Genomic DNA, 26,978 nt, shown 5'->3' on the forward strand with positions numbered 1-26,978 from the left:
AAAATGATGCACATTTTTTTACTTTTATATTCAATACTGCAATGTAAGGTCTAGGCAAAACAAAAAGAAAAGGGAAGGAAATAAAAGACACAGATATAGAAAAGAAGAAATTGAAATTATTTATTTTTCCAGATGATTTTATTCTATTTATATGGAAATGCAACGACTTCAACAACAGGCCACCTGAACTGGTAAATGACTGGTAGATTTGTAGGATACAAAGTAAGCACAAAAAATCAGAGTAAGTTTTATATACCAATACTATTGTGAACCCACTGAAAAAATAAAGGAGAAATTAAATTCACAATAAGAAATAAAATACCCTGGATAAATTTGACTTGTGATGTAAAATGCCTCTACAGCAACAATTCTAAAGCCATGATAAAGAATCTGAGATCAAAAAGACCGCTCATATTCACAGATTGAAATACTTTCTAATATTTCCATATTATCCAAGTTAATTTACAGATACAATATGCTTTCCATCAAAATCAATGGAATTCATCATGTATCTAGAAAAATAAACCTAAACCTCATATCTTCACATATATTAAAAAATGTTCCACATAGAAAAGTAACTCTTGAGAAACAGAACACGTCTGGGGTCACAACAAATGAGTTCGATACATACCATAGATGTATGGTAAACCCTGGCATAAAAACTGATGAATAGACCAGTGTAAGAGGATAGAGGCTCCCAAAAAGAAATACAGATACATACAGACAATGGATCTTTTACAACGCTAACAAAGATACACTGGAAAAGGTATAGTCTATTCAGTAAATTGTCCAGAGGCAACGGGATATCCATATGGACATGACTAAACCCAGATGGCCACCCCTCTTTTCCTATACAAAGTCAACTGAAAGTGAGTCATGGATGTAAATGTAAGAACTGAAACTTACAAAATATAGAGAAACTATAAGACATTGACATAAGCAATGGCTTCTTGATAAGATACCCTAAGAACAGGCAATAAGAAACTAATAGAGAAACCTTATATCAAACTAAGAAGATAATTCACAACAAAGAAGACAACCATCAGAGTGAAGATAAAACCCCCTTAACTCTTATAAAACCAGCATCACTTTAATTCTAAAACCAGGTATACGTACAAAGCAAACTAAGACCAATGTATTTGATAAATACAGATGCAAAAAATCCTCAAAATACTTGCTAATCAAACATAACAACACATTAGATATATAATTCACCCAGACCAAGTGGGAATGCACTAGATAAAATATGTCCTTGATAAAAACCTTGAACTGGGAATAGAAGGAATATTCATGAACACATTCAAGGTAGTTTATGACAAACACAGAGCCACCATCAAATTGTGTGGGTAAATTAGAAGCATTTCCACTAAAGATCTACAAGGATGCTCACCCCCATAATTGCTATTCAATATAGTTCTACAAGGCTTACTGAGAGCCACCAGCAAGCAAACTCCAAGCAAAGGGATACAAATTGGAAAGGTTGAAGTCAAATTATTACTGTTGATAGAAGATATGATTTTATATATAGGGAAGCCAAAAGACTCCACCAAGAGACTATTGGAACTCAAGAGAGTTTGGTAAATTTGCAAGATAAAATCAATAACATTTGTATAAAAAGACAATGCTATGGCTGAGAAAGGACATGCAAGATCAGTTCAATTCACAATAGCCAAACAAATTGGAATAAATTTAAATAAAGAGGTCAAAAAAAGAGGTCAAATATCTCTACAATGATAATTACAAAACATTTTTAAAATAAATAGGAGAACATAAAAATGGAAATATCTGTCATGTTCATGGATTAGATAATTAATAGAATCAAAATGTCCATACTACTGAAAGCAATTTACATGTTCAATATGATCCCAATCAAAATAGTAATGACATTCTTCTGAAAAAATGATAGAAAAAATGATGCTAAAATTCATATGGGGGCCGGCGCCGCGGCTCACTAGGCTAATCCTCCGCCTAGCGGCGCCGGCACACCGGGTTCTAGTCCCGGTCGGGGCGCCGGATCCTGTCCCGGTTGCCCCTCTTCCAGGCCAGCCCTCTGCTGTGGCCCGGGAGTGCAGTGGAGGATGGCCCAGGTGCTTGGGCCCTGCACCCCATGGGAGACCAGGAAAAGCACCTGGCTCCTGGCTCCTGCCATCGGATCAGCGCGGTGCGCCGGCCGCAGCGCGCCAGCCGCGGCGGCCATTGGAGGGTGAACCAACGGCAAAAGGAAGACCTTTCTCTCTGTCTCTCTCTCTCTCACTGTCCACTCTGCCTGTCACAAAAAAAAAAAAAAATTCATATGGAAGCCCAAGAGATCCTGAATAGCTAGAGCAAACTTACAGAATAAAACAAAGCCAGAGGCATCGCAATATCAGATTTCATGACAACTACAGGTCAGTTATTATCAAAAAAGCCTAATCCTGGCACAAAAATAGACATGTAGACCAATGGACTGGAGTAGAAATTCCAGAAGTTAATACACTCATGTACAACCAACCGATCTTTGACAAAGGAGCCAAAATCAATGCCTGAAAAAAAGGTACTCTTCAACAAATGTTACTGGAAAACTTGGATTCTGCATGTAGAAGTATGAAACAAGACCTCCACCCTACAATTTATACAGAAATGAACTATAGATGGATCAATGATATAAAACAATAACCTGATAACATCAAATTACTAGATGAAAATATTGGGAAACTCAGCAAGACATTGGCATACACACGGAATTCTTGCTAAATACTCCAGAATGGTAGGCAATCAAAGCAAAAATAAACAAATAGGATTGCATTAAGCCAAGATGCTTATGCACTGCAAAGGAATTGCTCAACATATTGTAGAGGCATCCAAGAGAACAGGAAAAAATATTTGCAAATCTTGCAATGGTTAAAGGTCTAATATCCAGAATCTACAAAGAGTTCAAGTAATCCAGAACAACAGAAACAACAAAAATCCTGCCAAGCAATGGGCAAAGGACAAAACAGACATTTTTGAAGGATGACATTCAAATGGTCAACAGAAACATTTAAAAATGCTCAGGATCATTAGCCATCAGGAAATGCAATTCCAAAGGATGATGAGGGTGAAATCCCACCCCAATTAGAGTGGCTATCTTTCAAAAATTATAAAACAATAAATGTTAGCAAATATATGGGTGATAAAATACTATAATCCACTGCTGGTTTGTCGCTCCCCCTCTTCGTGGAGGAACGACACTAGACCCTGCGCTGTTCTTTTGTCTGCTCAGCCCTCCCCAGGTTTACTGCTGGTTCTTCCCGGGTTGGCTACCGTCCCTTCCACCTCCGTGGAAGGGCGGTTCCCCCTAGCCACTTTCCCCACTTCCGCGGGGGAGCGGCACACCGCCGGCCGGCTCTCTCAGGGGCTGCACAGGTGTTCCTTCAGATAGATGTTCCCCTTAGATGTTCCTGGTGCATGTTGTCTCTCTCCTCCTTTATAGTCCTCTTCTGCCAATCCCAACTCTGCTACCCACACGCCGAGTACGCTGCTCTCCTCCAATCAGGAGCAGGCCCTACAGTTTATTGGTTGAACTGGAGGCAGCTGCGTAGAAGCTGTTTCTCCCTTCTCAGCGCCATATTGTGGGAGAGCAGATGCATAGAATAAGTCTTAATTCCAGTAACTTAGTCTAGTCCGAGTTGCTCCCCACACTGGTTAAATTGTAAAAATGTACAACCATTATGGAACACAGTCTGGTAATTTTTCAGTAATCTGAAAATTGTTCTACTGTATACACAGCCATCCCACTCCTAAAAATTTACCCAAATGGAATGAAATCAGCATAAGGAAGACTTGTCTGCACCTGATGTTTATTGCAGATCAATAGCTAAGATCTGACATCAACCTAGAGATTCATCAACTGAATAATGGTTAAAGAAAATGTGGTATATATACACTATGCAAAACTACTCAGCTATATGAATTAATTAATAAGATCTTGTCTTTTACAACAAAATATATGCATATGGAAGCCATTATTCTCAGTCAAATAAACCAGCACAAAATCAACAAATAAACAAAGCACAAATAAGCAAAGCACAAAAATGCAATGCTGAGTATTGGTTATTGCTTACAATCCTTGTCTATACTCTTGATAAACAGTGATTTTTCTACTTGTTCCATTCAATTCTTTATTTGGTGCAGTTAAGCTTGTGATTAATTGAAATTATGCAATTATAGATATAAAAAGAAAAAAATAAGAGAGGAAGGAGGACAGAGGGTCCGAGCATGGGCAAGAGAGAGGTTAGGGTGGGAAATATTATGCTCTTAAGTCTGTGTATATGAAATACATGAAATTTGTTCACCTTATATGAATAAAATTATTTTAATATCCCAGTAGACTGGGATAAAGTATTTGCCAATTCTGCATTTCATGAAGAACTGAAATTCAGAATACATATGAAACTGCTGAAATTATGCAGAAGTATATCTAAGAATTGGGGAAGGATCTGAACAGGCATTTCTGTAGAGAAGAAATACCCATGGTCAACAAAAATGGGAAAACATGCAATATAATTATTATATAGGAAAATACAAATCAAAATACACTAGATGTCACCTCACTAACAAATGCTAGTGGGGTATGAAGAAAAATAAACTTTAATAAGTTATTGGAGCCTGCACTGTTGTGTAGCAATTAAAGCTGCCACCAGCAGTGCCAAAATCCCATATGGGGACTTGAGTCCCAGTTGCTCCACTTCTGATCCAGCTCTCTTCTGTGGCCTGGGAAATCAGTGGAAGGTGGCCCAAGTATTTAAGGCCTCTGCTCCCACATGGGAGACCTGGAGGAAGCTTCTGGTTCCTGGCTTTGTTTTGGCCCAGCTCTAGCCATTGCAGCCATTTGGGGAGTGAACCAGTGGATGCAAGATCTCTCTCTCTCTCTCTCTCTCTCTCACACTATGACTTGCAAATAAATAAATATTTTAAAATATAAGATATTGATGAGAATGCAAGTTAGCCTGAGCATTACAAAGACTTAGTATGGCCATCCCTCAAAAAATGAGAAGGGACAACCCTCTCCAACCATTGTGTATGTATCAGAAGGAAATTCAATCTGCATGCAAAAGAGATTTCTGCTTTCTGTTTTGACTACAGCAGTATTCATAGTAGTAAATATTTGGAACCAACCTAGGAATCTATGAATGTGTTACAGGTTTTCCAATCCTAATTCAGTGATTAGAAAGGATTGAAATATTATTTGCTTCAAAATGGGTGGAACTGGAGATCCTTAAGTGAAGTAAGACTGGCATAGGAAGAAATAAATCTCACATGTTCTCTGATACATGGGTTTCTAAAAAATGGTGGATATAAATATAAGTGTTTTTAATTAGGATGGGAAGATTCATTACTGAAGATACTGGGTGGTAGGATAACAGATATAGAAACAGAGTTAGAAAGAACGAACCAGTTGCAGTGTTCCATAATATGGTGTTGTGACTTTAGTTCATGATAAGATACACTGTATAAGAAATTGGAATGGAGGAGCTTGTAGGCCTTAAACACAAAATAAGCAAGGAAAATCCTCATTTTCTAGATTGATTAAATTATGCTGTGTACATACTCAAATGTTGCGCTGTATCCTGTAATAATATGCAAGTAGTGTTAATCAAAGACTGAGCAAAATTTTAAAAATCAGAAATATCTCTATATTCTATCAACGAACTATCTGCAATATGAGATTAACCAAACTACATCATTTACAAAGCATAAGAAAGTAATAAGGCAATAATCTCCAGTCCTGCTAAGGATTATTTAAATAATCTTAAAATTTGAAAATCAAGGTTGCCTTTCCCATTGAACTTTCTTCTCATCCCTTGCACGACTTTCTGATATTCTATGAATGCCATTGTTGCAAAGCTAAACTTGAACCTAAATGGAAGCATAGTTGTAAGGTTTTAATATGTATTTATTTACTTGAAAGGAGGAGGGACAGTAGTGGATAGATCTTCCATCCACTAGTTCACTTGTCAATGTTTGCAAAACCTGGGACTGGTTCCAGTTTAATCTAGGAGCCAGGAACACCTTTTGTATCTCCAATGTAGGCAGAAGGTACATGAGTACTTAAGACATCATCAAATGCCCCTCAGATACATTTTAGCAAGAATCTGGATTGGAAGTGGGGAATGGCCAGGACCTGAACGAGGAAGATAAATATGAGATGAGGGCATCCCAAGTCGTGGCTTAACTCACTGCTCATGACCCCATCCCTTTATACTATTTCATTCATTCTTAATACTGTTGTCAAATTACAGGCATGATGTTCAAACTTGGATCCACGTATTTCAGTTTAAAAAAAGGCTTAGGGTAACTGTTCAGATTAATAAAACTGTATTCCACAATTGAGGACCCGGGTGCATTTCCTGATTCTGATCCTAACTCCAGCTTCCAATTAAAGCAGACCCTGGGAAGTCATGATGATGTCTCAAGACATGTGGTTTGTGCCACCCACATGGAAAACCTGAAGTGAGGTACCTGCTCTCAGGTTTAGATCTGATCCCCCCCTGGAAGATGTGAGCATTTGTGAAGTGAACTTGTGAATAGGAGCTCTTTCTCTCATTCATTGTCTCTTGTTTTCTATCAAGTAAATTAGAAAATAATTCATCAGACATAAAGAGCAACGTAGTCTTGGAAGTCATCCAAGTAAAGAAAAGACTGAAAGCAAATGGAGGTATAGCAAAATATTTATATTCTTTATTCCAATGTAACCTAACAGATAATATTATTGTTTTAATAAAAACTTAGCAATGAACAGTGTTGTTACAGTTTCTGATCATTAAAAATAATGACAGAAATTATATAAATGATAGGAGTAAAGAGTTGAGAACATTCTTTTATAAGATATCTGAGCTTCCAAAGAAATAGTGTTCCAAACCAATTTTATGTGCTAAATACATTACATTTTTGTCAACTTAAGATACATATGTACAGATTTCAAAAGTAAAATAGAATGAAGATATAAAATGATTAAATAGAAAATATGCAGAAACATGGTCCATTATAACACCATTACATTGAAGCCTGGAAGAGCAATATGCACTTCAGGTTAATCAGGATTTGTGTCAGAAAATTTAAAAGGGTTACACAGTGAGATGAGGCAGATCATTTTCTATGAGGATAGTACAGTGTTTCATATCAGCGTTCATAGATAGAGCATCAGAATATTTAAGAAAAATGCTTACAAAACTGCCAGGATTGCCCAGTGTTTATCAGAACAAATAAATACAATGGCATAAATACCCAACCAGGGGTAATTAATAGTTATCCATATGTCATTGTGCAGATACATCAGCTAACACTAGATGGAGAAAATAAATAAGGTCACTTCAAGTGTTGAGAAAGCACAAAAATCAGTATATATGGAAGAAAAGATAGACAATCCATTTTAACTATCAATATTTCCTACAGAAGCACAGTCTATACACAATCTATAACATGACAGCATTTTGCCATAATGTAACAAAAAAGGCAAGAATTAGCAGATGAGGAACAAAAATCAAGAAAGATATTGTCACAAATACCAAACAAAGCTAGCAAAACTCATGGTTTAGAGAAACAGAAAGTAAGCAAACAAAAACATCAAAGAACCAGGACTTTCCTCTTGGGGGCAGAAGTAGAAGAGATTGGGAAAATACCTGAACTGACCAAGGCCCCTATATTTTCCTGAATATTAGTTCTATGGATGTTAACATTCTTATTCAAATTTAGCAGAAAACAAAGATGTCAACAATTGTCTTCCTTTCAGGTTTTCTTACTGTATATTAGGGATCTATGCAAGAGTATATATGTCTAACATGAAATCATGGCACATAATTTCTAAACTGGTGTACTAAGTGCAATTGAAAGGAAACAACCTATTTATCCCACAGTATCAAGGGACACCAAACTCAGGTTCCCAGACTTTGGGGATCACTCTCAGGAGATGCAGACTAAGGGGATTCACTCTCAGGAACTAAGACAAACCTCAGCAGCCAGAACATTTAATTCTGAGAGTTCCACACTTTTTACTTTTCCCTCCCAACAGTTTGCATTGGCTCCCTCCTCCAAGGTCTTAATTCTCACCAGAAATCAAACACTTGAAATCAGTTTAAGTCTGTGACCTGTGCAGTCATTTTCGTGATCACCAACACCAAATGTGTGTTGTTTGCTTAATATCAAACAACACATCTGTAACACCTATGACTTACCAACAGTTCAATTCTGACATTATATAGAGTTATTAGACATAACGCATTAAGATTTTAGCATAAACACATCCCAGGCATATACCAGTGTAAAGCATGTATTTGATTTTCTGGCTCCAGTCAAAATTATGAAGTTATCCAGAGATCCCCTCTAAAGCTATCTTATTTGCATGAGCTTAGCTATGGCCTGAAATTTGTGTATTAGACAGAATCATAGCCACTCATATTGCCCATGAAATATCTGAGTCTGAAAATCAAAGGTACAGGCATTGAGGAGAAAAGAATTTTTTTCTTTCACCAGTCACAAATGAACTCTCAAATTTATAAACCATTTTATAGCCAGCAGAATCTGATATTCTGAGATATTCTCAAATGCTACAAGCTATCATTTGACTAAACCAAATTTGGATGCATAATGAAACTACTGTGTGTTCAACAGTTTCTTTGATTCTCAGTTCTCACACCAGTTAGCTTTACAAAGATTTTACTCTCCACACAAGGGTGTGAAGGCATTTAATCCCAATTAGGAGAGATTAATCATTGGGAACAGGCGGGACCCTAATGAAGTGATTAGGCTAAATCAATTCATGTGATTATTGAGTGACTGCTTATTCCCAGGTGTGTGCTATAGAAACTACTTCATATTTGAACCTCCTGCAATTTCATTATTTGGTCATTTGGTCTCTGTGCCACCCAAACCTCTGCCAACAAGATGACCATCAACAGATACTGCCCCCCGACCTTGGACCCAAACCATGAGACAAATACCATTTCTTTCTAAATTACTGAGTCTGTACTATTCTGTTATTAGCACCAAACAAAACCTGACAGAACCTAGGAAGAGCTGTGCTGACAGGACTGAATTGTAAACTAGTGACCTTGTTTCTCAACCAAAGGATATCAGATCACATGTGGAAGTTCATTTCTCCATGTGGATTCTGTAACCACCATCAATTTGGAAAGCTGTGAGGCCCCAGGGTTCACACAAACCCTTTTCCTTTAGACACAGGACAGGACACCAGGGTCCTGGCTACTGGCCCAGCTCACCTCCTGTGACCATAGAATACTGGTCTCTGACACTCACCACTTTCCAGCTTCCGACGAGTCCCAGCATCCTCCTGAGGGTTCCTGAGTGTGGTGAGGGAAGTTCACAGAGCAGCAATGGGTGAAACACCTGAGACCTCTCTCAGGAACAAACCCAGAAAGCCTAACATTGGGAAGCCAGAAAAGAAGATGCTGTGTGGTTCAGCAGTGTTGCCTTTGAACACCTGATTTTAAAGTCTGCCCTAACAATGAGCATGCGTAACATCAGAGAACACACAGCCAATCCAAATGCTCCTAGCATGAGGGCCGTAGCTTGGGGTTGTGGCAGGTGGGGGCAGAGAGGAACTCTGCTTGGTCTCAGGTCTGAAACTGCCTCATCTTTGCAGCTTGATCCTCCCAACAGCAGGGGCCGCTCTCACCTCCCTGATGATCATGACATGAGAGCACTGTCCCTCCCTCCTATTTCCAGGACCCTATTAAAATCTTGTGACCCTTGGACTTCCAATAATGGTCTCACGTGTAACAGAATGCTGAATCTTTCCGGTATTCTGGGTCTTTATATTATTTATATTCTTGGCTCTTTTTTAAGGTCATTGGACTTTAAAAAAAAATGACTCCAGTGTGGGGAGCAACGCGGACTAGACTAAGTTACTGGAATTAAGATTTATTCTATGCATCTGCTCTCCCACAATATGGCGCTGGGAGAGGAGGCAACAGCTTCTACCCAGCTGCCTCTCACCAACTTGACAAGCTGCAGGACCTGCTCCTGATTGGAGGAGAGCAGCGTACTCGGCGTGTGGGCAGCCGAGTTAGGATTGGCGGAGGAGGACTATAAAAGAGGAGAGAGACGGCATGCACCAGGAACATCTAAGGGGAACACCTAAGGGGAACACCTGTGCAGCCCCCGAGAGAGCCGGCCGGCGGTGTGCCGCTCCCCCGTGGAAGTGGGGAATGTGGCAGGGGGAACCGCCCTTCCACGGAGGTGGAAGGGACGGTAGCCAACCCGGGAAGAACCAGCAGCAAACCCGGGGAGGGCCGAGCAGACGAAAGAACAGCGCAGGGTCCTGTGTCGTTCCTCCACGAAGAGGGGGAGCGACACTCCAGGACTATTTTAAGATACTAAAAAATACATTACATAGATTGACCTCTCTTTCTCTTGTTTCTATTACAGATATTCACTTGTAGTTCTGTATTCTGTAATTTAATACTGTTGTCTGTTTCGTTCTTACTGGCATGTCATAACACATTGGGTTTATATATTGATCTTATACACAGTAATCCTGCATAATTCTCTCATCAGTTTTTATTTGTTTTGAATTTTATGGGATTATCTCCATATGTAATAGTTTAGTTAACATTTATTGATGGTTTTGCTGCTTAAAAGCATATCCTTATACATAAAATTTTCTGTTTTAAATTTCCTAACTGCACATCTAGGACATTGAAGACAGAAAATAAAAGGAGAGCGGCTTGTACAGCTGTGTTCCGAGGGAAATGGCTTTCAGTGTTCTATGACAATTATGCTTTATATTACAGGTGCATTGCAGCCCATCTTAGTTATAACAAGTAATAACTATTTCTACTGCTTTACTCACAGTTTATTTTTGTGATTAGATGCTTAATTTTATTCAAAACTTTTCATCTTTTAATTGCAGTTACCATGTGATTTTTTTGTGTTTCCCTTCCACATGAATTACTTACATGATTTATTTTGAAATGTTAAACACCTTGGCATCTTTGACTCTATCTTGCTTTTTTATTGATCTCTTGTGATTTCATATTTTGCTCTATATTAACATTTTGCTTAAAATATCTGTACCTCTTTTTATAAAGGTATGTTCTTTAAGTTCCTTTTTAGTTCATGTCTTGATCTGACTGTGGCATCAATGTAATACTGCATTCAGAAAAGAAATTAAATCATATTCCATATTTATTACCACTTTTTATGAATCTGGGAAATTGAGGAGTGTTTTACTGCCTTGAATATGAGGGAAATTCTACAAATCTAGGCCAGAAATTTTGCTTTTTGAATTTGTTCATTGGTTATTTTGATTTTTCAAACACTGAGTCAACTTACTTTGTTTATATAGCAGATTCCTATGTTATTCAAGATTTTTGATAAATTTATTTCATAACGTGGTGGCTCTGGGTTTAAGTTTTTTTTTTTTAAAAAAACATTTCTATGCATTTCAGAATATTCTTTAACTGTGTTGCTAAACTTTATTAATTTGGTCAAGAACAATGCTGTTTGTATTTCTGTCACTGGTTATCTGTGTTGCATATTTTTACTTTTTCTTAAGATTATACTAGTCTTTATTAATCCTACTCATTTCATAAAAATATTAATTTATTTGAAAGGAAGAGTTACAGAGAAGCAGAGGCAGAGAGAGAGAGATGTATTCCATCCAAGATTTACTCCCCAAATGGCTGAAATGACCAGAGCTGGGCAAAGCTAAAACCAGGAGTCAGGAGACTCTTCTGGCACTCACATGTGGGTGCAGGGGCCCAAGGATGTAGGCCATCTTCTACTGCTTTTCCAGGCCATAGAAGAGAGCTGTATTGGAAGTGGAGCAGTTGGGACTTGAACTGGCACGCATATTGGATGCCAACACTGCAGACGGCAGTTTTACCTGATACGCCACAGTGCCAACCATCTGCTCATATGTTTTAAAAACATTTTTCCTAGGCCGGCACTGTGGCTCACTAGGCTAATCCTCCGCCTAGCGGCGCCGGCACACTGGGTTCTAGTCCCGGTTGGGGCGCCGGATTCTGTCCCGGCTGCCCCTCTTCCAGGCCAGCTCTCTGCTGTGGCCCGGGAGTGCAGTGGAAGATGGCCCAGGTGCTTGGGCCCTGCACCCCATGGGAGACCAGGAAAAGCACCTGGCTCCTGGCTGCTGCCATCGGATCAGCGTGGTGCGCCGGCCGCTGTGCGCTGGCCGCGGCGGCCATTGGAGGGTGAACCAACGGCAAAGGAAGACCTTTCTCTCTGTCTCTCTCTCTCTCACTGTCCACTCTGCCTGTCAAAAAAAAAAAAAAAAACCACTTTTCCTTTATTATTTGTTTCTGTTGTACAGTCTTACTAAAGGCCTTATATTGATGATATTCTCCATTTTCACTATCCTATATTGCTGTATAGTTCATCTTAGATCTTAAGAAGGATGTCACGATGATTAGGTCTCTGTCTTCTCACATAATATCTTGAGCCTATAAATTTATCTGTGCACTCATTTATATGACAGCTCCTCTATTTCTTTCTGTGTTTGCCAATCCTCCATCACTCTGCCAACTATTTGCCTCGTGATGTCTCAAGCTCTATGTGCCTTCCAGCTATGCCAGACTTTATGTATCTCTGATCTTGCTCCTGAAACCATATATTATCAGCAATTTTACCATTTTATGTGGCTGGGTCTGATGTTCCTCCTTGTAATCTTGCATTTAAATTCTTTGACATCCAAGCCTGCTCTTAGTAGCCTATCCTTGTGCCTGCAGCAAGGGCTGGCTTCAGGGTCTCCATCCCTTTTGTTTACACCACGTCTTTCCTCAAGTGACTCCTACTGTGCTTGTATCTTATGCCAATCCTCATGAGTCTCCAGCTCCTCTACATGTAGCCATTATCTTCCCCTCACATGCTGAGCTCTCTGATTCATACAGCCCATGTCAGGACACCTGTGTCTCCACTCCTTTATACACATTGACTTCACTCCTAATTCCTGGTTATTGCTGCATTCCTCTAAAGAAGGCTAAAATTCCCAATTGGTTTCAATATTTGTCTCACTGTTGCAAATATATTGAGAATTACTGCCTGGCCTGAAAGTCGGTTGGTGGAAAATCAGTTGAGGATTCACACAGATATTCACTATCAGTACAGCTGCAGTGTCCTTTCCGATTTTTCAATACAAAATGCTAATGTTACACACAAATGGCATAACCATGAACAATGCCTGCCCTGCAACAAGGAAACAGAAACCACTTATTATTGAATGAGACAACTGTGCAGAATAGATATTCAAAAATATAACCTTTTTAAATACTGGATTTTGAATATAAGTATATATTTGACCCGCAGGTCAAACCAAATCTCCTGGCTCTGATGTCTAATAGCCCCTGAAATTAGGCTCTCACTATCAAACTGCCCTGGAAAACCCCCAAGCACAAGCATCCAAGAAGCGTTCACAGCAGCAGCTTCCTGCCACACTACTGAGTGTACCACCATGTGATGTTCTCCCTGACTTCCCTTCGTCCATTATCCACCAGCTGGTACCCAATATGGCCATCCACAACAAAAGCAGAATACTCTCTACTTGATGCTGTGCTGAAGGGGCTCCTAAGTTGATGGATTTCAGGGAAATCTCATGGGTTCCTCTGGACCTTCCTTGACACTGATGAGGCTCATCCTCCCATATAGTCACCAGTGATAGGCCCACTGGCATACTGGGTCTGAAACCCCACAGGCACTCCTCTGGATGACAGTCACCTTTTACTGGCTCATGACATAGATAATTGTGGCCTGATTGAGCACTGAATTATAGAGCATGCTCTCTTCAATTCATTATTGCAGTGCATCAGCCCTGCTGGGTCACTGACAGACTTAGGATAATTTCATGGTCAACATTATTAATGCAGGACCCATGTTTTCTCACGAAATCTAGCATTGTTCCTCCCCACCTCTCATTTTCCATTTCTGATCCTCGGCATGCATTGAATTTGTGACTGTCTAATATCAATCTCCAGTATCTGTCTGATTTTAACTATCTAAACTGTTGAATTAAATCTGGATATGTTGGAGTTCACAATCTCTGATTCTTGCCTCATTTATTTTTAAGGAAAGAACTTAAACAGAAAATACTCTTTAAAACACAAATCCGGTATCAGTATACCAACTTTCAAAATTGATATTTTAATATTATCTAATACCCATTGTTTCTGAAATGTAACATAGATTCTGACTTAGGTATAGTTGGAAGGATGGTTAGAGGGTTTCATTTGTATCTGCTCTTACATTGTAGGTCACGGAACCAATGTTGTGTCCTTCCCATTACCAAGTATTTTCCTTCCATTTTACAATTTGAGAGCAGAGAGGTTAACCATGTTGGGCTAGGGGAACCAATAGACTCTTTGAAAACTTACCTTGGACTAGAGCACTGTTTTCTACCATAGTCGCTATTATTTTGGAATCTTAACATTCAAGTTGCTATCTGAGTTCCCAGTGTTTATGACATTCCCTACCATGAGGAATGACCCACAGAAAAGATCCACCTCTGTGATTCTCAGCAGTAACAGTGCCCTTCACACCAACACCAATTTTATTGCTTTTGTAAATGGAATGTCTTTGGGCCTCTTGTAGAACATAGTCATTTTATAACTTTTTCAGCTGTATCACTTTAGTAACTGTAGCATAATTCCTGTGAGATTTTGATTGTTTCTTTCTCTATCACAGAAATTCAGCTATTTCTACCTCCCTTAGCATGGACTGTTTTTGGTTTAAGTTTTCAAATGTCAACCTAGTATTACCATCATCCTTTGGGATCTTTGACAATGGGTTAAAACCTTTGCTGTTGATGAGTGTTCTCACATTGAGAAACCCTCCCTTTTCTAAATTTTTCCTCCACCCTCAGGACTCAGTCTCATGCACACTCTGCCACTCCTGATAATACATATTGGCTAGGCCTTGCAACTGTTTCTTTTTAGACACAGCAATTTTTCTCACTTAAAAGATTATACTTCTGTAGCTAGGGCCATTAGCATGAAAAGGTTATTTAGCCTTGAAAGCTACTGTTAGGAAGAGTAGATGCAGTGAAGTCCCAAAGTGAAATCTATTTCTGGGTGGCAAACTCCTTTCTTTCTCTAAGGCATATGTGATATGATAAGATTATATTGACATAAGTTGATGAAGTCAGAGTGGCCACAATTTGAGTGATTTTAGAAAGTCCATTGTCTGGGGACTAGTTTGGCAAGAGAGTATAGTTAAATCTACTAGCCAAAGACCATTTTCCTCAAGAGAAAGGGACATAGCAGGTTATACTATCATCAAGATTATGGAAGTATATTATAAGGCTTCATTGGAGTACTATCATAATTTCAGACTTTTTTTATAGCCTTTCTTGTTTTACCCCCATAGCCACTTGTTCAGTTAATATTATCAGCATTAAAATGATAGTTATGTTAAAATGCTTTATAGCCACAGTTATTAATTTTAGATTAATCAGAGATGGAAACTAATTTTCATGGGTGTAAATTATCATAATTGTAGCTAGTTGAATCATTTGGAAGCTTTCTGCACTTTTAGAACAAATTTTTAAAACCAAAAATTAAAGTTTAATATACAGTTTTGTCTTTATTGCATATAGCAATGTGTATCAAGTGTTTTATGTCCTAGAATAGGATGATCATAAAAATGTGCTATATATATATATATATATATATTTGTTTGTATGTAGATATATATATTATAGCTGAAAGTGCTTAACATATACCTTAAACTATAAGCCAGTATTCATTGGTGTAGATGTCTATCTGAATTTCAAGATTCTGGGTTATGCTATATAATTCTAGCAATTCATCTCATTCAGAAGAGAACAAGTCCTAGGCTGCTTACATACTCTGCTGGACTTGTGCTAACAGTGTTAAACTTCCTAAGAAACCTCCACTCTAAACTTATTTCTTTTTCCCCCAAATACTCTATTTTTAATTGATAGCTGGTGGCAAAGTGCTTCTGCTTAAAACAGAAATAATCTTAAGATGCAAGCTGTAATTAACATGTTCCAATCATAAACATCACTAGAATGGAGAAATCAATGCTCTGATAGAGTAATGAAGCATCAAGCTATGGATGTATCTCAGTGGATCCCTGGTGGTGGAACATGTTGTGGACAATAAGAGCATTGACAGATTTGCAAGTCTTCAATTACTGACATAAAATGTATAATAATTCAACTCAATAGACAATATAGCCAGTTCAAAAACTTCTAATCAAAGTGGAAAAAAATTCCTCTTACATTAGTAAGCACCAAATCACAAGGGTACTTATATCATGCAGGATGCATTTATGAGTAGTAAGCCACTTTTATAATTTAAATCTTACTTTACTAGAAATTATGGACTTTGCATTTGGTTAAACTTAGTTTTTTTAAAAAAGATTTATTCATTTATATGGAAGTCAGAGTTACACAGAGAGAGAAGCAGAGGCAGAGGCGGGGGGTCTTCCATCTGCTGGTTCACTTCCCAATTGGCTGCAACAGCTGGAACTGTGCTTATCCAAGGCCAGGAGCCAGGAGCTTCTTCCAGGTCTCTCACATAGATACAGGGGCCCAAGAATTTGGGCTATCCTCTACTGATTTTCCAGGCTATAGCCATGACCTGGATTGTAAGTGGAGCAGCTAGGACTCAAACTGGTGCCCATATGGGATAGCAGCACTGCAGGCAGCAGCTTTACCTGCTACACCACAGTGCCACCCCATGCTTAAACTTATAATGAACAATTTAGAGATGAAATATAAAGCATATAAGGAGTGGGGGGTGACATTTTGGTGTAGCGGGTAAAGACATCTCCTGTATTGCTGACATTTCATATGGGTGCCCCATTTGAGTCCCAGTTATTCCATTTCTGATCTGTCCCCCTGCTAATGTGCCTGGGAAAGTTGCAGAGCATTGCCCAAGTGCTTGGGTCACTGCAATCACATGGAATACCTGGAAGCATCTCTTTGCTTTTGACCAGAAACAGCATCATTTTACCTAGCAGTAGTGCTCAAATAGAATGAAGTACAAGCTATGTATGGATTTCAAAACTTTTGCACCAAAATAAGTCCATCTATTTTTTTCTATGAACTTTTTGAAGTCTCAGTGTATTATAGGACCGTATGGATGAAAAACAGGTTTTCCTTTGCTTACATTCATTATTTTAAAGAAAGTTCTAGGGATGGTGCTGTGGTGTAGTGGTTAATGCCAATGCCTGCAGTGCTGGTATACATTATGAGTGCCCATTTGAGACCCAGGTGCTCTACTTCTGACCCAGTCCTTTCTATGGCCTGGAAAAGCAGTAGAAGATGGCCCAAGTGCTTGCAAACATGTACCCATGTGGGAGATCAGCCCAGCTTGAGCTGTTGTGGCCATTTGGGGAGTGAACCAATGGATGGAAGTTCTCTTCCTCTGCCTCTGCCTCTGCCTCTTTGTAACTCTGCCTTTCAAATAAACAAACCTTTTTAAAAAAGAAAGTTCTGTGGCTGAATAGTGTAGAAAATTCTAGCGCCCCCTCTCTGTCATTCCAATTGGCTCAGGGATAGAAATTCCTTGCATGACACAAAGATCCTGGTGCAGGTTGCCAAATGTGACATTTGGAGTTCTAATCATCTCTAGTGCTGGGTGGCAATTCTGTCCTTATTCCCTTAGTTGAACTTCAGGAGGGCCAATGTATTCTGTAACTAAGATGGTTTTAAATTCTGTCTCTTGTCATAATGTTCCAGGCTTCCAGCAGAAGTTCTCCCTTCACAGTAAAGAGATTGTGGCTATGTTCTTCCTGGTGCCAGCAGATGATAAGTTTGGGAAGCAATAAAACAATGTGGGCTCATGTTTTATCAAAAAAGAAAAGAATTTCATTACTTGAGCTCCTATTGGGAAGTTGAAATTATCCTAATATAGTGTTGCTTTACTCATATAGGATTCCTGGAACATGAAAGAGACAGACTATCAAACAATAGTGTATATGAGCTGGGAGAAAGTATGGCAATTAACTAACCTCTTCATTTTTTACATGGGAACATGGGACAAGCACTAGAAAATTTTCTTCCATTCCAAGATGAGGACTCTGCCTGAGGGTTTCTCACTCCCAGGGCATATTGTTTTTTCTATTCCACCAGAATGGAACCCTTTTGCTGAGGGGACAGATATTAATTCCCTCCAAATCAAGTGTGAGTGTGGTTTTCAGGTTATTTCAATCAGAATTCCACAGCCAGTCAGCTGGGAGGGGTGGATGAATCCAGATACAGCCAGTTTCCTTGTGACTAAATCAAGCCCAGTATCACTAAGGACTCTTTGATTTCTTTGTCTTTTTTCATATTTTTCTTATTTATCAGAGTTTGCAAAGTATTTTCTTATGTGAGCTTTGGATTTGAGGCTGGAATATGGAGTTCAGGGCACGGGAGGAATGGTCTTTTTCAATCAGGGCACAGCTGTTGGCTGGCTCCAATTCTGGCTTTCTGTCATTGTTTTGGGTGCCTCAGCCAATTTTTGGGTTCTTCAGTGGCAATTTCCTAAATTGTTTCTGGGTCTGAGTTTGTTTTGCCTTCTTCCTTCCAAAATTTTGTATTCTGACACAATACAAACAAGAGTTTAGACAGAGGCTCCATTATGAAATAACAAACACAACAAATTGGCGTTTAATGCTTAGAAATCTATAGATCTATAGGCAACATGACCAAGAGGAGGTTTCGTGTTTTGGAAAATGAAATGGAACCCTTTTGCTGAGGGAACAGATATTAATTCCCTCCAAATCGAGTGTGACTGCGATTTTCAGGTTGATTCAATCAGAATTCCACAGCCAGTGAGCAGGGAGGGGTGGATGAATCTGGAAGCAGCCGGTTTCCTTGTGCCTAATCAAGCCCAATATCACTAAGGACTCTTGGATTTCTTTGGCTTTTTTAACATTTTTCTTATTTATCTTAGTTTGTAAAGTATTTTCTTATGTGAGCTTTGGTTTTGAGGCTGCAATATGGAGTTCAGGGCATGGGAGGAATGGTCTTTTTCAATCAGGGCAGAGCTGTTAGCTGGCTCCAAATCTGGCTTTCTATCATTGTTTTGGGTGCCTCAGCCGATTTTTGGTTTCTGAGTGGCAATTTCCTAAATTGTTTCTGGGTCTGAGTTTGTTTTGCCTTCTTCCTTCCAAAATTTTGTATTCTGACACAATACAAACAAGAGTTTAGACAGAGGCTCCATTATGAAATAACAAACACAACAAATTGGCGTTTAATGCTTAGAAATCTATAGTCAACATGACCACGAGGAGGTTTTGTGTTTTGGAAAAAGAAACAGAACCCTTTTTCTTAGGAGACAGATATTACTTCCTAAACTGCAAACCTACAAATACCAAATTTGGTATTCTGACACAATACAAACAAGAGTTTAGACAGAGTATCCTTTAGTTAAAAAAAAAAAAACAAATTGGTGTCTTATGCTTAGAAATCTACAGACAACACAACCAACAGGAGTTTTCTGTTTTGCAAAATGAAATGAAACCCTTTTGCAATAAAGACAAAACTGTATATTAAACTTTAATTTTTGGTTTTAAAAATTTGTTCTAAAAGTGCAGAAAGCTTCCAAATGATTCAACTAGCTATAATTATGATAATTTACACCCATGAAAATTAGTTTCCATCTCTGATTAATCTAAAATTAATAACTGTGGCTATAAAGCATTTTAACATAACTATCATTTTAATGCTGATAATATTAACTGAACAAGTGGCTATGGGGGTAAAACAAGAAAGGCTATAAAAAAAGTCTGAAATTATGATAGTACTCCAATGAAGCCTTATAATATACTTCCATAATCTTGATGATAGTATAACCTGCTATGTCCCTTTCTCTTGAGGAAAATGGTCTTTGGCTAGTAGATTTAACTATACTCTCTTGCCAAACTAGTCCCCAGACAATGGACTTTCTAAAATCACTCAAATTGTGGCCACTCTGACTTCATCAACTTATGTCAATATAATCTTATCATATCACATATGCCTTAGAGAAAGAAAGGAGTTTGCCACCCAGAAATAGATTTCACTTTGGGACTTCACTGCATCTACTCTTCCTAACAGTAGCTTTCAAGGCTAAATAACCTTTTCATGCTAATGGCCCTAGCTACAGAAGTATAATCTTTTAAGTGAGAAAAATTGCTGTGTCTAAAAAGAAACAGTTGCAAGGCCTAGCCAATATGTATTATCAGGAGTGGCAGAGTGTGCATGAGACTGAGTCCTGAGGGTGGAGGAAAAATTTAGAAAAGGGAGGGTTTCTCAATGTGAGAACACTCATCAACAGCAAAGGTTTTAACCCATTGTCAAAGATCCCAAAGGATGATGGTAATACTAGGTTGACATTTGAAAACTTAAACCAAAAACAGTCCATGCTAAGGGAGGTAGAAATAGCTGAATTTCTGTGATAGAGAAAGAAACAATCAAAATCTCACAGGAATTATGCTACAGTTACTAAAGTGATACAGCTGAAAAAGTTATAAAATGACTATGTTCTACAAGAGGCCCAAAGACATTCCATTTACAAAAGCAATAAAATTGGTGTTGGTGTGAAGGGCACTGTTACTGCTGAGAATCACAGAGGTGGATCTTTTCTGTGGGTCATTCCTCATGGTAGGGAATGTCATAAACACTGGGAACTCAGATAGCAACTTGAATGTTAAGATTCCAAAATAATAGCGACTATGGTAGAAAACAGTGCTCTAGTCCAAGGTAAGTTTTCAAAGAGTCTATTGGTTCCCCTAGCCCAACATGGTTAACCTCTCTGCTCTCAAATTGTAAAATGGAAGGAAAATACTTGGTAATGGGAAGGACACAACATTGGTTCCGTGACCTACAATGTAAGAGCAGATACAAATGAAACCCTCTAACCATCCTTCCAACTATACCTAAGTCAGAATCTATGTTACATTTCAGAAACAATGGGTATTAGATAATATTAAAATATCAATTTTGAAAGTTGGTATACTGATACCGGATTTGTGTTTTAAAGAGTATTTTCTGTTTAAGTTCTTTCCTTAAAAATAAATGAGGCAAGAATCAGAGATTGTGAACTCCAACATATCCAGATTTAATTCAACAGTTTAGATAGTTAAAATCAGACAGATACTGGAGATTGATATTAGACAGTCACAAATTCAATGCATGCCGAGGATCAGAAATGGAAAATGAGAGGTGGGGAGGAACAATGCTAGATTTCGTGAGAAAACATGGGTCCTGCATTAATAATGTTGACCATGAAATTATCCTAAGTCTGTCAGTGACCCAGCAGGGCTGATGCACTGCAATAATGAATTGAAGAGAGCATGCTCTATAATTCAGTGCTCAATCAGGCCACAATTATCTATGTCATGAGCCAGTAAAAGGTGACTGTCATCCAGAGGAGTGCCTGTGGGGTTTCAGACCCAGTATGCCAGTGGGCCTATCACTGGTGACTATATGGGAGGATGAGCCTCATCAGTGTCAAGGAAGGTCCAGAGGAACCCATGAGATTTCCCTGAAATCCATCAACTTAGGAGCCCCTTCAGCACAGCATCAAGTAGAGAGTATTCTGCTTTTGTTGTGGATGGCCATATTGGGTACCAGCTGGTGGATAATGGACGAAGGGAAGTCAGGGAGAACATCACATGGTGGTACACTCAGTAGTGTGGCAGGAAGCTGCTGCTGTGAACGCTTCTTGGATGCTTGTGCTTGGGGGTTTTCCAGGGCAGTTTGATAGTGAGAGCCTAATTTCAGGGGCTATTAGACATCAGAGCCAGGAGATTTGGTTTGACCTGCGGGTCAAATATATACTTATATTCAAAATCCAGTATTTAAAAAGGTTATATTTTTGAATATCTATTCTGCACAGTTGTCTCATTCAATAATAAGTGGTTTCTGTTTCCTTGTTGCAGGGCAGGCATTGTTCATGGTTATGCCATTTGTGTGTAACATTAGCATTTTGTATTGAAAAATCGGAAAGGACACTGCAGCTGTACTGATAGTGAATATCTGTGTGAATCCTCAACTGATTTTCCACCAACCGACTTTCAGGCCAGGCAGTAATTCTCAATATATTTGCAACAGTGAGACAAATATTGAAACCAATTGGGAATTTTAGCCTTCTTTAGAGGAATGCAGCAATAACCAGGAATTAGGAGTGAAGTCAATGTGTATAAAGGAGTGGAGACACAGGTGTCCTGACATGGGCTGTATGAATCAGAGAGCTCAGCATGTGAGGGGAAGATAATGGCTACATGTAGAGGAGCTGGAGACTCATGAGGATTGGCATAAGATACAAGCACAGTAGGAGTCACTTGAGGAAAGACGTGGTGTAAACAAAAGGGATGGAGACCCTGAAGCCAGCCCTTGCTGCAGGCACAAGGATAGGCTACTAAGAGCAGGCTTGGATGTCAAAGAATTTAAATGCAAGATTACAAGGAGGAACATCAGACCCAGCCACATAAAATGGTAAAATTGCTGATAATATATGGTTTCAGGAGCAAGATCAGAGATACATAAAGTCTGGCATAGCTGGAAGGCACATAGAGCTTGAGACATCACGAGGCAAATAGTTGGCAGAGTGATGGAGGATTGGCAAACACAGAAAGAAATAGAGGAGCTGTCATATAAATGAGTGCACAGATAAATTTATAGGCTCAAGATATTATGTGAGAAGACAGAGACCTAATCATCGTGACATCCTTCTTAAGATCTAAGATGAACTATACAGCAATATAGGATAGTGAAAATGGAGAATATCATCAATATAAGGCCTTTAGTAAGACTGTACAACAGAAACAAATAATAAAGGAAAAGTGGTTTTTTTTTTTTTTTTTGACAGGCAGAGTGGACAGTGAGAGAGAGAGAGACAGAGAGAAAGGTCTTCCTTTGCCGTTGGTTCACCCTCCAATGGCCGCCGCGGCCAGCGCACAGCGGCCGGCGCACCACGCTGATCCGATGGCAGCAGCCAGGAGCCAGGTGCTTTTCCTGGTCTCCCATGGGGTGCAGGGCCCAAGCACCTGGGCCATCTTCCACTGCACTCCCGGGCCACAGCAGAGAGCTGGCCTGGAAGAGGGGCAGCCGGGACAGAATCCGGCGCCCCAACCGGGACTAGAACCCAGTGTGCCGGCGCCGCTAGGCGGAGGATTAGCCTAGTGAGCCACAGTGCCGGCCTAGGAAAAATGTTTTTAAAACATATGAGCAGATGGTTGGCACTGTGGCGTATCAGGTAAAACTGCCGTCTGCAGTGTTGGCATCCAATATGCGTGCCAGTTCAAGTCCCAACTGCTCCACTTCCAATACAGCTCTCTTCTATGGCCTGGAAAAGCAGTAGAAGATGGCCTACATCCTTGGGCCCCTGCACCCACATGTGAGTGCCAGAAGAGTCTCCTGACTCCTGGTTTTAGCTTTGCCCAGCTCTGGTCATTTCAGCCATTTGGGGAGTAAATCTTGGATGGAATACATCTCTCTCTCTCTGCCTCTGCTTCTCTGTAACTCTTCCTTTCAAATAAATTAATATTTTTATGAAATGAGTAGGATTAATAAAGACTAGTATAATCTTAAGAAAAAGTAAAAATATGCAACACAGATAACCAGTGACAGAAATACAAACAGCATTGTTCTTGACCAAATTAATAAAGTTTAGCAACACAGTTAAAGAATATTCTGAAATGCATAGAAATGTTTTTTTAAAAAAAAAAAACTTAAACCCAGAGCCACCACGTTATGAAATAAATTTATCAAAAATCTTGAATAACATAGGAATCTGCTATATAAACAAAGTAAGTTGACTCAGTGTTTGAAAAATCAAAATAACCAATGAACAAATTCAAAAAGCAAAATTTCTGGCCTAGATTTGTAGAATTTCCCTCATATTCAAGGCAGTAAAACACTCCTCAATTTCCCAGATTCATAAAAAGTGGTAATAAATATGGAATATGATTTAATTTCTTTTCTGAATGCAGTATTACATTGATGCCACAGTCAGATCAAGACATGAACTAAAAAGGAACTTAAAGAACATACCTTTATAAAAAGAGGTACAGATATTTTAAGCAAAATGTTAATATAGAGCAAAATATGAAATCACAAGAGATCAATAAAAAAGCAAGATAGAGTCAAAGATGCCAAGGTGTTTAACATTTCAAAATAAATCATGTAAGTAATTCATGTGGAAGGGAAACACAAAAAAATCACATGGTAACTGCAATTAAAAGATGAAAAGTTTTGAATAAAATTAAGCATCTAATCACAAAAATAAACTGTGAGTAAAGCAGTAGAAATAGTTATTACTTGTTATAACTAAGATGGGCTGCAATGCACCTGTAATATAAAGCATAATTGTCATAGAACACTGAAAGCCATTTCCCTCGGAACACAGCTGTACAAGCCGCTCTCCTTTTATTTTCTGTCTTCAATGTCCTAGATGTGCAGTTAGGAAATTTAAAACAGAAAATTTTATGTATAAGGATATGCTTTTAAGCAGCAAAACCATCAATAAATGTTAACTAAACTATTACATATGGAGATAATCCCATAAAATTCAAAACAAATAAAAACTGATGAGAGAATTATGCAGGATTACTGTGTATAAGATCAATATATAAACCCAATGTGTTATGACATGCCAGTAAGAACGAAACAGACAACAGTATTAAATTACAGAATACAGAACTACAAGTGAATATCTGTAATAGAAACAAGAGAAAGAGAGGTCAATCTATGTAATGTATTTTTTAGTATCTTAAAATAGTCCTGGAGTGTCGCTCCCCCTCTTCGTGGAGGAACGACACAGGACCCTGCGCTGTTCTTTCGTCTGCTCGGCCCTCCCCGGGTTTGCTGCTGGTTCTTCCCGGGTTGGCTACCGTCCCTTCCACCTCCGTGGAAGGGCGGTTCCCCCTGCCACATTCCCCACTTCCACGGGGGAGCGGCACACCGCCGGCCGGCTCTCTCGGGGGCTGCACAGGTGTTCCCCTTAGGTGTTCCCCTTAGATGTTCCTGGTGCATGCCGTCTCTCTCCTCTTTTATAGTCCTCCTCCGCCAATCCTAACTCGGCTGCCCACACGCCGAGTACGCTGCTCTCCTCCAATCAGGAGCAGGTCCTGCAGCTTGTCAAGTTGGTGAGAGGCAGCTGGGTAGAAGCTGTTGCCTCCTCTCCCAGCGCCATATTGTGGGAGAGCAGATGCATAGAATAAATCTTAATTCCAGTAACTTAGTCTAGTCCGCGTTGCTCCCCACACTGGAGTCATTTTTTTTTAAAGTCCAATGACCTTAAAAAAGAGCCAAGAATATAAATAATATAAAGACCCAGAATACCGGAAAGATTCAGCATTCTGTTACACGTGAGACCATTATTGGAAGTCCAAGGGTCACAAGATTTTAATAGGGTCCTGGAAATAGGAGGGAGGGACAGTGCTCTCATGTCATGATCATCAGGGAGGTGAGAGCGGCCCCTGCTGTTGGGAGGATCAAGCTGCAAAGATGAGGCAGTTTCAGACCTGAGACCAAGCAGAGTTCCTCTCTGCCCCCACCTGCCACAACCCCAAGCTACGGCCCTCATGCTAGGAGCATTTGGATTGGCTGTGTGTTCTCTGATGTTACGCATGCTCATTGTTAGGGCAGACTTTAAAATCAGGTGTTCAAAGGCAACACTGCTGAACCACACAGCATCTTCTTTTCTGGCTTCCCAATGTTAGGCTTTCTGGGTTTGTTCCTGAGAGAGGTCTCAGGTGTTTCACCCATTGCTGCTCTGTGAACTTCCCTCACCACACTCAGGAACCCTCAGGAGGATGCTGGGACTCGTCGGAAGCTGGAAAGTGGTGAGTGTCAGAGACCAGTATTCTATGGTCACAGGAGGTGAGCTGGGCCAGTAGCCAGGACCCTGGTGTCCTGTCCTGTGTCTAAAGGAAAAGGGTTTGTGTGAACCCTGGGGCCTCACAGCTTTCCAAATTGATGGTGGTTACAGAATCCACATGGAGAAATGAACTTCCACATGTGATCTGATATCCTTTGGTTGAGAAACAAGGTCACTAGTTTACAATTCAGTCCTGTCAGCACAGCTCTTCCTAGGTTCTGTCAGGTTTTGTTTGGTGCTAATAACAGAATAGTACAGACTCAGTAATTTAGAAAGAAATGGTATTTGTCTCATGGTTTGGGTCCAAGGTCGGGGGGCAGTATCTGTTGATGGTCATCTTGTTGGCAGAGGTTTGGGTGGCACAGAGACCAAATGACCAAATAATGAAATTGCAGGAGGTTCAAATATGAAGTAGTTTCTATAGCACACACCTGGGAATAAGCAGTCACTCAATAATCACATGAATTGATTTAGCCTAATCACTTCATTAGGGTCCCGCCTGTTCCCAATGATTAATCTCTCCTAATTGGGATTAAATGCCTTCACACCCTTGTGTGGAGAGTAAAATCTTTGTAAAGCTAACTGGTGTGAGAACTGAGAATCAAAGAAACTGTTGAACACACAGTAGTTTCATTATGCATCCAAATTTGGTTTAGTCAAATGATAGCTTGTAGCATTTGAGAATATCTCAGAATATCAGATTCTGCTGGCTATAAAATGGTTTATAAATTTGAGAGTTCATTTGTGACTGGTGAAAGAAAAAAATTCTTTTCTCCTCAATGCCTGTACCTTTGATTTTCAGACTCAGATATTTCATGGGCAATATGAGTGGCTATGATTCTGTCTAATACACAAATTTCAGGCCATAGCTAAGCTCATGCAAATAAGATAGCTTTAGAGGGGATCTCTGGATAACTTCATAATTTTGACTGGAGCCAGAAAATCAAATACATGCTTTACACTGGTATATGCCTGGGATGTGTTTATGCTAAAATCTTAATGCGTTATGTCTAATAACTCTATATAATGTCAGAATTGAACTGTTGGTAAGTCATAGGTGTTACAGATGTGTTGTTTGATATTAAGCAAACAACACACATTTGGTGTTGGTGATCACGAAAATGACTGCACAGGTCACAGACTTAAACTGATTTCAAGTGTTTGATTTCTGGTGAG

This window comes from Oryctolagus cuniculus, chromosome 2 (assembly GCF_964237555.1).
Source record: "Oryctolagus cuniculus chromosome 2, mOryCun1.1, whole genome shotgun sequence".
In the NCBI taxonomy this organism is placed as follows: Eukaryota; Metazoa; Chordata; class Mammalia; order Lagomorpha; family Leporidae; genus Oryctolagus; species Oryctolagus cuniculus.